Source organism: Trachypithecus francoisi, unplaced genomic scaffold, assembly GCF_009764315.1.
Source record: "Trachypithecus francoisi isolate TF-2019V2 unplaced genomic scaffold, Tfra_2.0 Lachesis_group6, whole genome shotgun sequence".
Classification (NCBI taxonomy): Eukaryota; Metazoa; Chordata; class Mammalia; order Primates; family Cercopithecidae; genus Trachypithecus; species Trachypithecus francoisi.
This window is the reverse complement of record NW_022681471.1, coordinates 130,740,694-130,755,481: the sequence shown is the minus strand read 5'-3', so window position 1 is coordinate 130,755,481 and position 14,788 is coordinate 130,740,694. Positions and strand designations below refer to the sequence as shown.

The following is a 14,788-nucleotide window of genomic DNA, read 5'->3' as shown; positions in this document are numbered from 1 at the left end:
TTAATCCAGCATGACAGGCATCTTTATAACAAGAGAAGATGAAACTGACATTGCAAAATTGTAACTGAGACGGTGACAGACATCTGACCTAACCAACTCCATCTTGCTTCTAACCTCCAGACTGTCCTTGTTGACTCCTGGGCGTAGGCTGAACTAACTTTGGGAGGAATTTAGTTTATATAGTTTATAGTTTAAAACAAAGATGATAACAGCCCTTTCCCAAAACAAAGCTCCTTCTTGCCTGGGGACTAGACTGCCTTTGTAGGACTAACAAATTAACCACAAGATTAGAAATTATATTGTAGGAGTGATGCAGCTGGAGGCTACACGATTTTGACCCTCCCTAAACTGCTCCTAAGATCAGTGTTTAATATTATTTTGCAGACCCTTCACTGGATTAATCAGCTGGCACCACCCAGATCGATAAACTCTCTCATCTGATCTTGCGGTCCCCACCCAGGAACTGACTCAGTGCAAAAGGACAGTTTCAATTCCCTATGATTTTATCTCCTACCTAACCAGTCAGCACTCTTGACACACTGGCCTTTCCCCATCTACCAAATTATTTTTAGAAACCCTGATTCCCGAATGCTAAGGGAGACTGATTTGAGTAATAATAAAACTACTGTCTCCACACAGCCGGCTCTGTGTGAATTGCTCTTTATTGCAATTCCCCTGTCTTGAGAAATCACTTGTCTAGGCAGCGGGCAAGGTGAGCCCATTGGGCAGTTACAAGCAGACACAGACACACAAAGAAGAGACTCTCATGTGAAAAGACAGACACACAGAGAGAACATCGTAAGAGGACAGAGGAAGAGATTGGAGAGAAGCAACTGTAAGCCAAGGAACACCAAAGACTGCAGAAAACCCCAAAAACTAGGAACAGGGCATGGAACAGATTCTCAGAACCCATATTCACAGAAAAAGTCCCTGCCAACACCTGAAATTCAAGCTTCTGGATTCCAGATCTGTGAGTGAGTACATGTCTGTTGTTCCCAGCTATCCACAGTCCCAGGAATCTCATTCAGTCATTATTTGTTTGTCTTTCCCGATATTTCTATGCCCCATGGTTGAATCTTTGTCATTGAGGTCCATTTTCTGATTCATTATCTCTCTGGCTACTTTTCTTTTTTCCACTTGTGATTTCTTTTCCCTGCTTCCTTCCTAACTGTCAAGACACAGAATCAGTTGGGAAGAGGGAAAAGGGCATGAAGAACCCTGTGGTTTTCTCCCTGCGTAGCTCATGTGCTAGAGAGGACATGAATCTATACCCTTCCTTCCTTCCTGCGGGGAGTTGAGTGGATTCCATAGGTATAATATGTTATTTTTTTCTTTTTTTCGAGACAGAGTCTTGCTCTGTAGCCCAGGCCGGAGTGCGATGGCATGATCTCGGCTCATTGCAACCTCCGCCTCCCGGGTTCAAGCTATTCTCCTATCTCAGCTTCCTGAGTAGCTGGGATTACAGGCACCCACACCATGCCTGGATAATTTTTGTGTTTTTAGTAGAGACAGAGTTTCACCATGTTGGCCAGGCTGGTCTCGAACTCCTGACCTCAAGTGATCCACTCACCTAAGCCTCCCAAAGTGCGGGATTACAGGCATAAGCCAGAGGACCAAATCTCAGAAAATATATCATACTAGATAAGGCAATGCTCAAAACCCATTTTCTTGTCCTTGTTAGCAATGTGATGGCTCACTTTCCTGACCTAGCTCCTCAGATTTGCAAAACAAACTTCTATATTTTATCATGAAGTTATGTAAATTATGACCATGATTTTCCTCTCACTCAGAGAACGTAAGAAAAGCTTTTTTCTACTGCATTCAAACAGTGTGTTATATAAAAGTGTATGTACTGAAGAACATACAGTATTTATTTTACACATTGAGACTGGAAATTAGCTTCCTCTATGCATTTGCATTTTTGTTTAAAGGAGGTTATGTGAGCTCAGTGGTTATTGAACTCATTAAGTCCTTCCCATTCAGCACAGAGATTAAAGGGTAGATATTTTTTTCCATACTCACTGTAAGAGTACTCATAAATGTGTCTGCTGGAGCCAGTAACTTCATCAATTAAAACTTAAGTTTGCTTTAAACTTTATCATTTGAGACTTAACATACATTAATAGGTTAAAAAATAACACAATAACTGTAATAATTAGAACAACTATAATAACACATGCTTTAATCCCTCAAGACATTGTCATTTAATATCTCACATCAAAGAAAAATTATATTGTCTCATTGCAGCTTTAAATTATTTCTTCAAATAGTTTATAATAAAAGAGCGCATTCTGTCCAAAAGTTTTGTCCCCGAGAGGACTACGAGTGACTTTCAAAGTTATGACCAAAGAGATCAAAAGAAAATGTTCAATACATGTATACTCTGGCAAAAACCCAATACATACGTATAATTCTTGCAACAGTCCTTGAAATCCATAGACATGTTTTTGAAGAATGTTTACAGTATTTTATTTGCATGTTGTTGTATGAATTGTAGGCATGGAACTTGCCTTTTGAATAGGTCTTCTCTGACATAAATGCTGACACGGACAATTTGTTTTTCCTACAATTTCTAGGTGAGTGCTTCTCAAAATTTAACGTGCATATGAATCATCTAGGGATTTTGTTAAAATACAAGCCCTGCCTGGATGTTCAGGGGTGAAGTACATAGAATCTGCATTTCTAATAAACTCTGCAGTTGAGCTGATGCAACTGCAAGGATTTGATCTACAGATCTACAGTGTCCAATATGGTGGCCACTAGCCACATGTGGTCAATTACATTTAATAAATTTAAGTTAAATTAAAAATCCAGTCCCTTATTTTCAATAGCTGCATATCAGTTGTTAACAGCCAAGTGTGGCTTGTGGTTATTCTATTGCAAAGCTCAGATAAAAATATTTTCATCATTGCAGAAAGTTCTATCAGAAAACTCTGTTCTTCAAGATGGCAGAAGAAAGAGTGAATTCTGTTTCTGAGAGGAATAGTATATTGATGTTTTTCAATATAGTGACATAATTCTGAAAGTAAAAATATTTTCTTTTTTTTTTTTTTATTATACTTTAAGTTCTACGGTACATGTGCATGACGTTTATATCATGTATAACTCCCCAATGCAATCCCTCCCTCCTCCCCCCTCCCCCTGATAGGCCCCAGTGTGTGATGTCCCCTTCCCGAGTCCAAGTGATCTCATTGTTCAGTTCCCACCTATGAGTGAGAACATGCGGTGTTTGGTTTTCTGTTCTTGTGATAGTTTGCTAAGAATGATGGTTTCCAGCTGCATCCATGTCCCTACAAAGGACGCAAACTCATCCTTTTTGATGGCTGCATAGTATTCCATGGTGTATATGTGCCACATTTTCTTAATCCAGTCTGTCACAGATGGACATTTGGGTTGATTCCAAGTCTTTGCTATTGTGAATAGTGCCGCAATAAACAAACGTGTGCATGTGTCTTTGTAGTAGAGTAATTTATAATCCTTTGGGTATATACCCAGTAGTGGGATGGCTGGGTCATATGGTACATCTAGTTCTAGATCCTTGAGGAATCGCCATACTGTTTTCCATAATGGTTGAACTAGTTTACAATCCCACCAACAGTGTAAAAGTGTTCCTATTTCTCCACATCCTCTCCAACACCTGTGGTTCCTGACTTCTTAATGATTCCCATTCTAACTGGTGTGAGATGGTATCTCATTGTGGTTTTGATTTGCATTTCTCTGATGGCCAGTGATGATGAGCATTTTTTCATGTGTCTGTTGGCTGTATGGATGTCTTCTTTTGAGAAATGTCTGTTCATATCCTTTCCCCACTTTTTGATGGGGTTGTTTGTTTTTTTCTTGTATATTTGTTTGAGTTCTTGGTAGATTCTGGATATTAGCCCTTTGTCAGATGAGTAGGTTGCAAAAATTTTTTCCCATTCTGTAGGTTGCCTGTTCACCCTGATGGTAGTTTCTTTGGCTGTGCAAAAGCTCTTTAGTTTAATTAGATCCCATGTGTCAATTTTTGCTTTTGCTGCCGTTGCTTTTGTGTTTTAGACATGAAGTCCTTGCCCATGCCTATGTCCTGAATGGTACTACCTAGATTTTCTTCTAGGATTTTTATGGTATTAGGTCTAACATTTAAGTCTCTGATCCATCTTGAATTAATTTTCGTATAAGGGGTAAGGAAAGGATCCAGTTTCAGCTTTCTACTTATGGCTAGCCAATTTTCCCAGCACCATTTATTAAATAGGGAATCCTTTCCCCATTTCTTGTTTCTCTCAGGTTTGTCAAAGATCAGATGGCTGTAGATGTGTGGTATTATTTCTGAGGACTCTGTTCTGTTCCATTGGTCTATATCTCTGTTGTGGTACCAGTACCATGCTGTTTTGGTTACTGTAGCCTTGTAGTATAGTTTGAAGTCAGGTAGCGTGACGCCTCCAGCTTTGTCCTTTTGACTTAGGATTGTCTTGGCAATGCAGGCTCTTTTTTGGTTCCATATGAACTTTAAAGCCGTTTTTTCCAATTCTGTGAAGAAAGTCATTGGTAGCTTGATAGGGATGGCATTGAATCTATAAATCACCTTGGGCAGTATGGCCATTTTCACGATATTGATTCTTCCTATCCATGAGCATGGTATGTTCTTCCATTTGTTTGTGTCCTCTTTGATTTCACTGAGCAGTGGTTTGTAGTTCTCCTTGAAGAGGTCCTTGACATCCCTTGTAAGCTGGATTCCTAGGTATTTGATTCTCTTTGAAGCAATTGTGAATGGAAGTTCATTCCTGATTTGGCTCTCTGCTTGTCTGTTACTGGTGTATAAGAATGCTTGTGATTTTTGCACATTATTTTGTATCCTGAGACTTTGCTGAAGTTGCTTATCAGCTTAAGCAGATTTTGGGCTGAGACAATGGGGTTTTCTAAATATACAATCATGTCATCTGCAAACAGGGACAATTTGACTTCTTCTTTTCCTAACTGGATACCCTTGATTTCTTTCTCTTGCCTGATTGCCCTAGCCAGAACTTCCAACACTATGTTGAATAGAAGTGGTGAGAGAGGGCATCCCTGTCTTGTGCCAGTTTTCAAAGGGAATTTTTCCAGTTTTTGCCCATTCAGTATGATATTAGCTGTGGGTTTGTCATAAATAGCTCTTATTGTTTTGAGGTACGTTCCATCAATACCAAATTTATTGAGCGTTTTTAGCATAAAGGGCTGTTGAATTTTGTCAAAAGCCTTTTCTGCATCTATTGAGATAATCATGTGGTTCTTGTCTTTGGTTCTGTTTATATGCTGGATTACGTTTATTGATTTGCGAATGTTGAACCAGCCTTGCATCCCAGGGATGAAGCCCACTTGATCATGGTGGATAAGCTTTTTGATGTGCTGCTGAATCCGGTTTGCCAGTATTTTATTGAGGATTTTTGCATCGATGTTCATCAGGGATATTGGTCTAAAATTCTCTCTTTTTGTTGTGTCTCTGCCAGGCTTTGGTATCAGGATGATGTTGGCCTCATAAAAAGAGTTAGGGAGGATTCCCTCTTTTTCTATTGATTGAAATAGTTTCAGAAGGAATGGTACCAGCTCCACCTTGTACCTCTGGTAGAATTCAGCTGTGAATCCATCTGGTCCTGGACTTTTTTTGGTTGGTAGGCTATTAATTGTTGCCTCAATTTCAGAGCCTGCTATTGGTCTATTCAGGGATTCAACTTCTTCCTGGTTTAGTCTTGGGAGAGTGTAAGTGTCCAGGAAATTATCCATTTCTTCTAGATTTTCTAGTTGATTTGCGTAGAGGCATTTATAGTATTCTCTGATGGTTGTTTGTATTTCTGTGGGGTCGGTGGTGATATCCCCTTTATCATTTTTTATTGCGTCTATTTGATTCCTCTCTCTTTTCTTCTTTATTAGTCTAGCTAGCGGTCTGTCAATTTTGTTGATCTTTTCAAAAAAACAACTCCTGGATTCATTGATTTTTTGGAGGGTTTTTGTGTCTCTATCTCCTTCAGTTCTGCTCTGATCTTAGTATTTCTTGCCTTCTGCTAGCTTTTGAATGTGTTTGCTCTTGCCTCTCTAGTTCTTTTAATTGTGATGTTAGAGTGTCAATTTTAGATCTCTCCTGCTTTCTCTTGTGGGCATTTAGTGCTATAAATTTCCCTCTACACACTGCTTTAAATGTGTCCCAGAGATTCTGGTATGCTGTATCTTTGTTCTCATTGGTTTCAAGAACATCTTTATTTCTGCTTTCATTTCGTTATGTACCCAGTAGTCATTCAGGAGCAGGTTGTTCAGTTTCCATGTAGTTGAGCGGTTTGGATTGAGTTTCTTAGTCCTGAGTTCTAGTTTGATTGCACTGTGGTCTGAGAGACAGTTTGTTATAATTTCTGTTCTTGTACATTTGCTGAGGAGTGCTTTACTTCCAATTATGTGGTCAATTTTGGAATAAGTGCGATGTGGTGCTGAGAAGAATGTATATTCTGTTGATTTGGGGTGGAGAGTTCTATAGATGTCTATTAGGTCCGCTTGGTGCAGAGATGAGTTAATTCCTGGATATCCTTGTTAACTTTCTGTCTCGTTGATCTGTCTAATGTTGACAGTGGAGTGTTGAAGTCTCCCATTATTATTGTATGGGAGTCTAAGTCTCTTTGTAGGTCTCTAAGGACTTGCTTTATGAATCTGGGTGCTCCTGTATTGGGTGCATATATATTAGGAGAGTTAGCTCTTCCTGTTGAATTGATCCCTTTACCATGATGTAATGGCCTTCTTTGTCTCTTTTGATCTTTGATGGTTTAAAGTCTGTTTTATCAGAGACTAGGATTGCAACCCCTGCTTTTTTTTGTTCTCCATTTGCTTGGTAGATCTTCCTCCATCCCTTTATTTTGAGCCTATGTATGTCTCTGCATGTGAGATGGGTCTCCTGAATACAGCAGACTGATGGGTCTTGACTCTTGATCCAGTTTGCCAGTCTGTGTCTTTTAATTGGAGCATTTAGTCCATTGACATTTAGGTTAATATTGTTATGTGTGAACTTGATCCTGTCATTATGATATTAACTGGTTATTTTGCTCGTTAGTTGATGCAGTTTCTTCCTAGCCTCGATGGTCTTTACATTTTGGCATGTTTTTGCAATGGCTGGTACCGCTTGTTCCTTTCCATGTTTAGGGCTTCCTTCAGGGTCTCTTGTAAGGCAGGCCTGGTGGTGACAAAATCTCTAAGCATTTGCTTATCTGTAAAGGATTTTATTTCTCCTTCACTGATGAAGCTTAGTTTGGCTGGATATGAAATTCTGGGTTTAAAATTCTTTTCTTTAAGAACGTTGAATATTGGCCCCCACTCTCTTCTGGCTTGTAGAGTTTCTGCCGAGAGGTCTGCTGTTATTCTGATGGGCTTCCCTTTGTGGGTAACCGACCTTTCTCTCTGGCTGCCCTTAAGATTTTTTCGTTCATTTCAACTTTGGTGAATCTGGCAATTATGTGTCTTGGAGTTGCTCTTCTGGAGGAGTATCTTTGTGGCGTTCTCTGTATTTCCTGAATTTGAATGTTGGCCTGCCCTACTAGGTTGGGGAAGTTCTCCTGGATGATATCCTGAAGAGTGTTTTCCAACTTGGTTCCATTTTCCCCCTCACTTTCAGGCACCCCAATCAGACGTAGATTTGGTCTTTTTACATAATCCCATACTTCTTGCAGGCTTTGTTCATTTCTTTTTCTTCTTTTTTCTTTTGGTTTCTCTTCTCGCTTCATTTCATTCATTTGATCCTCAATCGCTGATACTCTTTCTTCCAGTTGATCGAGTCGGTTACTGAAGCTTGTGCATTTGTCACGTATTTCTCGTGTCATGGTTTTCATCTCTGTCATTTCGTTATGATCTTCTCTGCATTAATTAATCTAGCTGTCAATTCTTCCACTTTTTTTTCAAGATTTTTAGTTTCTTTGCGCTGGGTACGTAATTCCTCCTTTAGCTCTGAGAGGTTTGATGGACTGAAGCCTTCTTCTCTCATCTCGTCAAAGTCATTCTCTGACCAGCTTTGATCCGTTGCTGGCGATGGGCTGCGCTCCTTTGCAGGGGGAGATGCGCTCTTATTTTTTGAATTTCCAGCTTTTCTGCCCTGCTTCTTCCCCATCTTTGTGGTTTTATCTGTCTCTGGACTTTGATGATGGTGACGTACAGATGGGGTTTTGGTATAGGTGTCCTTCCTGTTTGATAGTTTTCCGTCTGACAGTCAGAAGGACTGTCTGTTGGTCTGTTGGAGATTGCTTGAGGTCCACTCCAGACCCTGTTTGCCTGGGTATCTCAGTTGAAAACGCAGAAATCACCGGTCTTCTGTGTCGCTCGCGCTGGGAGTTGGAGACTGGAGCTGCTCCTATTCGGCCATCTTTCAGTAAAAATATTTTCAAAAGCATTTTCTGACTGTTCTCTAGTGATGTTTAAGGAATTACTACAATATATAAAATCTATTGTATACGAGAGCACAGTTGAATCAAGATCAAGATTTTCTTTATCTGAGAACTGATACTCATTGTATTTTTTAATAGTCACTTCTGAGATCAACCATATAGAGAGAGATTTCATTTCAATCAAGCAAATGTGCTTAGATGACCTTTCCATGCAAGAGAAGTTAAATGTGGCGGCATTATAATACTGTGTGTTTTATTATTTCTATATTCTTCAGTTTAATGCAGAGTGGAAAAAAATGATGGCTATCTTTTTTTCTAAAACTCAATAAAGTGTTATTAAGTGAGCCTGGAAGGCATTTATTAAACTGTTATAAGCCAGGGTGCTGGGGCAGCAAAACGGCAGGATATTGGTTTCCAGGGTCTAACTTCGTATTCCTGAACTAACTTAATTTGTGTGTTTTATGGACTTGATGTTCAAGAGAAAGTATCAGATTTCACAGAAAAAAAAGTGACGATATCTTTCAGTTCTCAATGGCCATTTCTCATGCATTTTGAATAAGTGTTAGTCATCTAGAAATCAGCAAATGCTTTAGGATAGGAGGCTATTGGTAGAGACTCAGGGGTAGATCCCTGAAGAAGTGTCAACATCACTTCAGAATGAAGTAAAATGAAAATGTATTTTGTCTACTCACCCTCATTCTTTCAGTTTCCTAGATACCTACTCATCTCTTATTCATCAAGTGGTACCTTTTGGGAAAATTTTAACTATCTTTCTGTTATGCAAGATCGAGCTTGAAAATAAGGAAGGAGATGCAATGTTAGGAAATAAAATAATGAAGTGGGTCCTGTGTAATCCCAGTATTTTGAGAGGATGAGACTGGAGGATCCCTTGAGCCCAGGAGTTTGAGACCAGCCTGGGCAACAGAGCAAGACCCTATCTCTACCAAAAAAAAAAAAAAAAATTAGCTGGGCATGGTGACTTGTAGCATGTAGTCCTAGCTACTTAGGAGGATGAGGTAGAAGGAACACTTGAACCCGGGAGATCAAGGCTGCGGTGAGCTTGATCACACCCCTGCAGTCCAGCCTGGGTGACAGAACGAAACCCTGTCTAAAAAAAAAAAAAAAAGAATTATTTAGATGAAGCATATGGCTGTTTCCCTGAGAAGTGCCTCTCTGTTAAATCATGAGTTGATTGTAGGAAGAATGTCTTCTTCCTCCAAATATGATCAATTATCATAATATACTCCAACAAAATGAAGACAATGTTTTCAAGAAATGCTAACAAAATATTTCTTTTGAACTGTGTTTGCTTATTGAAGTATATACGGTCTCACAATTTTAGTAAACCACTTTTTAAAATTCTCATCTCTTTTCTATTTAACATTCAATTTGGTAAACTTTTTTGCATACATAATATGCCTTTTACATGCTGTATTATATGTAATTCATCACGCCTTTTGTGTTTTAGAAAACTCACCATTAACAGTTAACTGTTCATCATTTCTCTCCATCAGAGTTTCAGTTAAATACATTTTTAAAAGCACTTGTCTAAAGTCTAATTGTAGTGTTTTTGTTTTGTTTGTTTGTTTTTTGAGACAGGGCCTGTCTCTGTCACTCAGGCTGGGGTGCAGTGGCATGATGACAGCTCACTGCAATCTCTATCTCCAAGGCTCAAGCAATCCTCCCATCTCAGCCTGCTGAGTAGTTGGGACCACAGGCGTGTGCCACCACACCTGGCTAATTTTTTTGCATTTTTAGTAAAGACAGAGTTTCTCCATGTTTCCCAGACTGGTCTCGAACTCCTGAGCTCAAGAGATTCACCCACCTTGGCCTCCCAAAGTGCTGGGTTTACAGGCGTGAGCCACCACGCCTGGCCTAAGTGCAGTGTATTATTGAAATGTTAAAATATGATTGTCTATTAATCCCTCTTCCTCTCTCTCTCCCTCTCTCTTTCTCTTTCATTTTGTCTCCCTCTCTCTTTCATCTAAATAGTCTTCAAAAATATTGTCCATGATACATGTGGATTGCCAATATTCCCAGTGGTGATTGTTAAAAATGATGGTGTCTATGTTAAAGAGTCTTACCAGGGGAATTTTGTGAAACTAAAATTTGAAATCCACTATCTCCATGCAAAGTTTAAGGACCAGATTTTGACTGAGCTATTGAGTAGCCACCAGGTAACTTTTATTTCACTGTATTTTGCTTGGCTCTTTACCATATCAACTGTTTCCTGGGCTCTTATCTCTGAAGCCAATTGCATGAACAGTGATTAAAATATATTTTTTTAAATTTAACTTTGATGTTTGGAGACCTTTTATTTGCTAGTTTTCTCTCCAAACAATGCTATTTATATTCCTATGTGAATTCTGAAATTGGCAATTTTTATTAAATAAACCTACAGTGAAATCAGAAAATGTATGCAGTAAGTTACTCTTGGGCCTCCTTATAAGGAATATTTTTAAAGATACGAATTATCAAAGTAAAATAAATGTCCAAGAGAATGATGTTTCGCAAATGTCCTAAAAACTGGTACCCTGATTTCAGTACAATGAAAGATATCTGAATATATGTCATAGGATCTCCTTTATTTCCCTCGTCTCAAAGTTTAAATGCTTGTCACTCAAATAGACAGTTTGCATCTTAAGTCTGGTGACTGACTTATGACTCTGTGCATGTGAAAATTAGTGTGTTCAGAATCTTTAGCTTTTAGTGAATACAGCAGGTCATGCAAATAATAGTTCAGCTCAACATTTCAATTATGTCAATATGCTTACTTCTTTAAATTAATTACTTAAGGTGGCATCTGTTATAAACATAATACTTCAATTTTATGGTCATGAGAAGGGATGCAGCTTTAATGTACACAAGAGACTTATAGGTTTATTATAATCTTTTCTGAACCTGAAAATGCATGGAGGTGGTTAGCTACTTATGAAACATTCTGATGATGTATGAATGAGGGCAGACATGGTATATATAATGGCTTTTTAATTGCTTTGGGTTTAATCTTTGATGATAACCCAACTTAAATGCAGTAATCTTTTACTGAATAGCTTCTTCGAAATGTGTGCGAAAAAATCTTTTGACATACATAAGTAGCAAATATTCACAAAACATCATGCATTTATTAAAATACAGTGTTTTTCCCACTTGATACTGTCTACATATAGGTTTCATTTCTATCAATATGGCAAATTTCTCAGACAATTCCAACAGCTGTATAGAGTTGTTAAACAGATTAGAGGGCCCATAATCCATGGTACCGAATGGTCTTATGGAGCTACATTGGAAGGAATTGTTTGAACTTGACGAAACATTAACCATCAGATTTAAAGATGATGGTTAAAACAAAACAAAACAAAAGTCAATGAACCTGAAAGGTATGAATCCCTTTCTGGGGTCAACAAGAAGATAATATTTCGAATGGAAACCTGCCTAGAGAAGGTAGGATATGAATTTACTTTGTGTACATCTCCTTCACAAGATACTGGCTTTAAAAGCAATGGAGCCATTCTGAACATTTGGAAGGAAAAGTTTAAGTTCCAGTGCACTGAGATTGGCTATTATAGAGGTGTTTCTAATGTTGAAAGATTCCCATTTTAGAGAACCCTTAGATTAAGATGGTGAGAATCACTAAATGATTATCCCCACCTCTACTGCTTATTGACTGCTCTTTAAGAAAGTGGGCCTGTCACGGGGTTGGGGGAGTGGGGAGGGATAGCGGTAGGAGAAATACCTAATGTAAACAATGAGTTAATGGGGCAGCACACCAACAAGGCACTTATGTACACATGTAACAAACCTGCACGATGTGCACATGTACCCTAGAACTTAAAGTATAATAATAATAAATAAAATAAAAAAAGAAAGTGTCGTTAGACTATTAGGAGAAATCTTGTAGGGTAAAGGATGCTTCCTTCAATCTCATAGCATCAACTCTCTTTCTCCCTTTTCAGAAGCAAACCTGTGCTTAGAAAACGATTACGACAAACCACCGAATTCAAGAAAAAGCTTATCATGCCCAACTATTGCATGACAGTATGTGAAAGCCAATCAACTAAAGATATTTTAGGAGAATAAAATATTGGGAGAGCACTGGAGTAAGTACAGTCATTCCTGGAATGGAAGCATTTAATTAAAATGACTATAAGCCTGAAGTGACTAGGGCATGGGAACATCCTTGATAAGAAGATAGTGAAGCATGTAACACTCTTGGATAGATGGTGCTGATGGAACATTTTCAGGAGACCCAAGTTGGTGGAGGTAATGGGAGACTCAGGACAACAGAAAGTATGGGATTTTCAATGCTGCAGAAATGGGGCTGATATGATTCGGCTCTGTCCCCACCCAAATCTCGCCTTGAACTATAGTCCCATAATTCCCATGTGTGGTGGAAGGGACCCAGTGGGAGGTAATTGAATCATGGAGGCGGGTCTCTCCCATGCTATTCTCATGATAGTGAGTAAGTCTCACGAGATCTGATGGTTTTATAAAGGGGAGTTTCCCTACACAAGTTCTGTCTTGCCTGCTGCATGTAAGACATGACTTTGCTCCTTATTCACCTTCTGCCGTGATTGTGATGCCTCCCCAGCCATGAGTGAGCCAAAGGCACTCTTACTGTAAGTCAATTAAACCTCTCTCCTTTATAAGCTACCCAGTCTTAGATATGTCTTTATTAGCAGCATGAGAACGGACTACTACAGGGGCTGTGTTCTGACTAGCACAGAAATTTAACACTTGGCATCACAGAATGGCCCCAGCCTGAGCTAGCAGTGGGTGAGTGGTCAGCTCATAGTACAAGCTGCTTTTAGTAAACTTCTTGGGAACTGCAACCAGCCTAAAGCTAAAATCACAGTAAATAAGCATGAGTGGATATAAAAGAGAGATGATAGATTTGTGATTTGTTGACATAACCACCAGGACATCTGTATCACAAGCGAAAAGTGCAGCCCGATTCCCAGATGCTGACCACCATGCAGGGAAAGGCTTAGCAATGCAGTGAATTCCTAATTCATGTATTAGCTTGGATGGCTTTTCATGGACTGGGAGGGAAATCCCTAAAACATATGGATCTTATATCCTCTTGTGAAGAAGGTTGGTTTCACAAGGCAGAAGGAAAAGAGAGAAAGAGCTAGTAGGAGAGCAACATATGAGGTTGCTTCTTTCTCTTATATGAACTTTGGGAATATTATTTTCAACTCAGACCTAGAATCTGTACCATCATCTTCCCTTATCACCGGCCACAGACCCACCAACCCACTCACTCTTACACACACATGTAAGGACAAAAAAAACAACAGATACTCTGTTTCTCCAAGATGCACTCTGGTCTCATTCAAAAATCTCTGTATGTTCCTGCATTTTGGAAGCCAAAGTGACCTCAGTACCAGTCTATCCATTTATGAGTCGTGTTTCCATAACTTATGCAATTCAAAGTTTGAAAACCCAGAGACTCAAACAATTAAAGCAAAAATGATTTTTTTATTTCAATTTTTATTTTAGGTTCAAGGGGTCCATGTGCAAGTGTGTTACATGATTTTATTGTGTGGTGTTGAGGTTTGGGATCCAAATGATCCCACCACTCAGGTATTGAGCATAGTACCCAAAAGGTAGTTTCTCAGTCCTTGCCCTCCTCCCTCTTTCCCCCTCTAATAGTCCCCAGTGTCTATTGTTCCCACATTTATGTCCATGAGTACTCATGTTTAGTTCTCACTTACAAGTGACGTGGTATTTGCTTTTCTGTTCCTGCATTAATTCTCTTAGCATAATGGCCTCTAGCTGCATTAATTTTGCTGCAGAGGACATAATTTCATTCTTTTTAATGGCTGCATAGTATTCCATGATGTCCGTGTACCACATTTTCTTTATCCAGTCTACCGTTGGTGGGTACCTAAGTTGATTCCATGTCTTTGCTATTGTGAGCATTGCTGTGATGAATATGCAAGTGCATGTGTCTTTTTGATAGAACAATTTTTTGGGGGGTGGGTGGTGTATACCCAGTAATGGGACTGCAGAGTCAAATGGTAGTTCTGTTTTAAGTTTTTTGAGAAATCCCCAAACTGCTTTCCACAGTGGCTGAACTATTTTACCTTCCCACCAGTGGCGTGTAAGTGTTCCCTTTTCTCCACATCCTCACCAACATCTGTTGATTTTCAATTTTTTAATAATAGCCATTCTGACTGGTGTCAGGTGATTTTTAAAAAATATGTGTCATTTTCTCTTTCAAGTGTGAGATAGAAATTAACAGCTACCTCAGGCACATGTACTTGGATAAAATCAGCCTTGGGAAGAGCTTGTCATGCCTGGCTATTTCCTGCTAGAATAAGTACAGTTTCTAAAGCTCATTTGTCAAATACATCGAGAAAAGCATTGCAACTCTCATTAGCATAACTAGTTTTTATAAAATCAATATTTCATTGTTA

The 14,788-nt window shown here is 39.0% G+C and overlaps 1 long non-coding RNA gene across 1 annotated transcript; it reads left to right on the top strand.

The window, feature by feature from the left end:
- The first annotated feature begins 739 nt into the window (after positions 1-739).
- On the top strand, positions 740-13,015 carry LOC117078320. The gene is made up of 2 exons (XR_004434972.1): positions 740-970; positions 12,323-13,015. It is a non-coding gene; the product is annotated as an uncharacterized LOC117078320 (long non-coding RNA).
- The last annotated feature ends 1,773 nt before the right edge of the window (positions 13,016-14,788 follow it).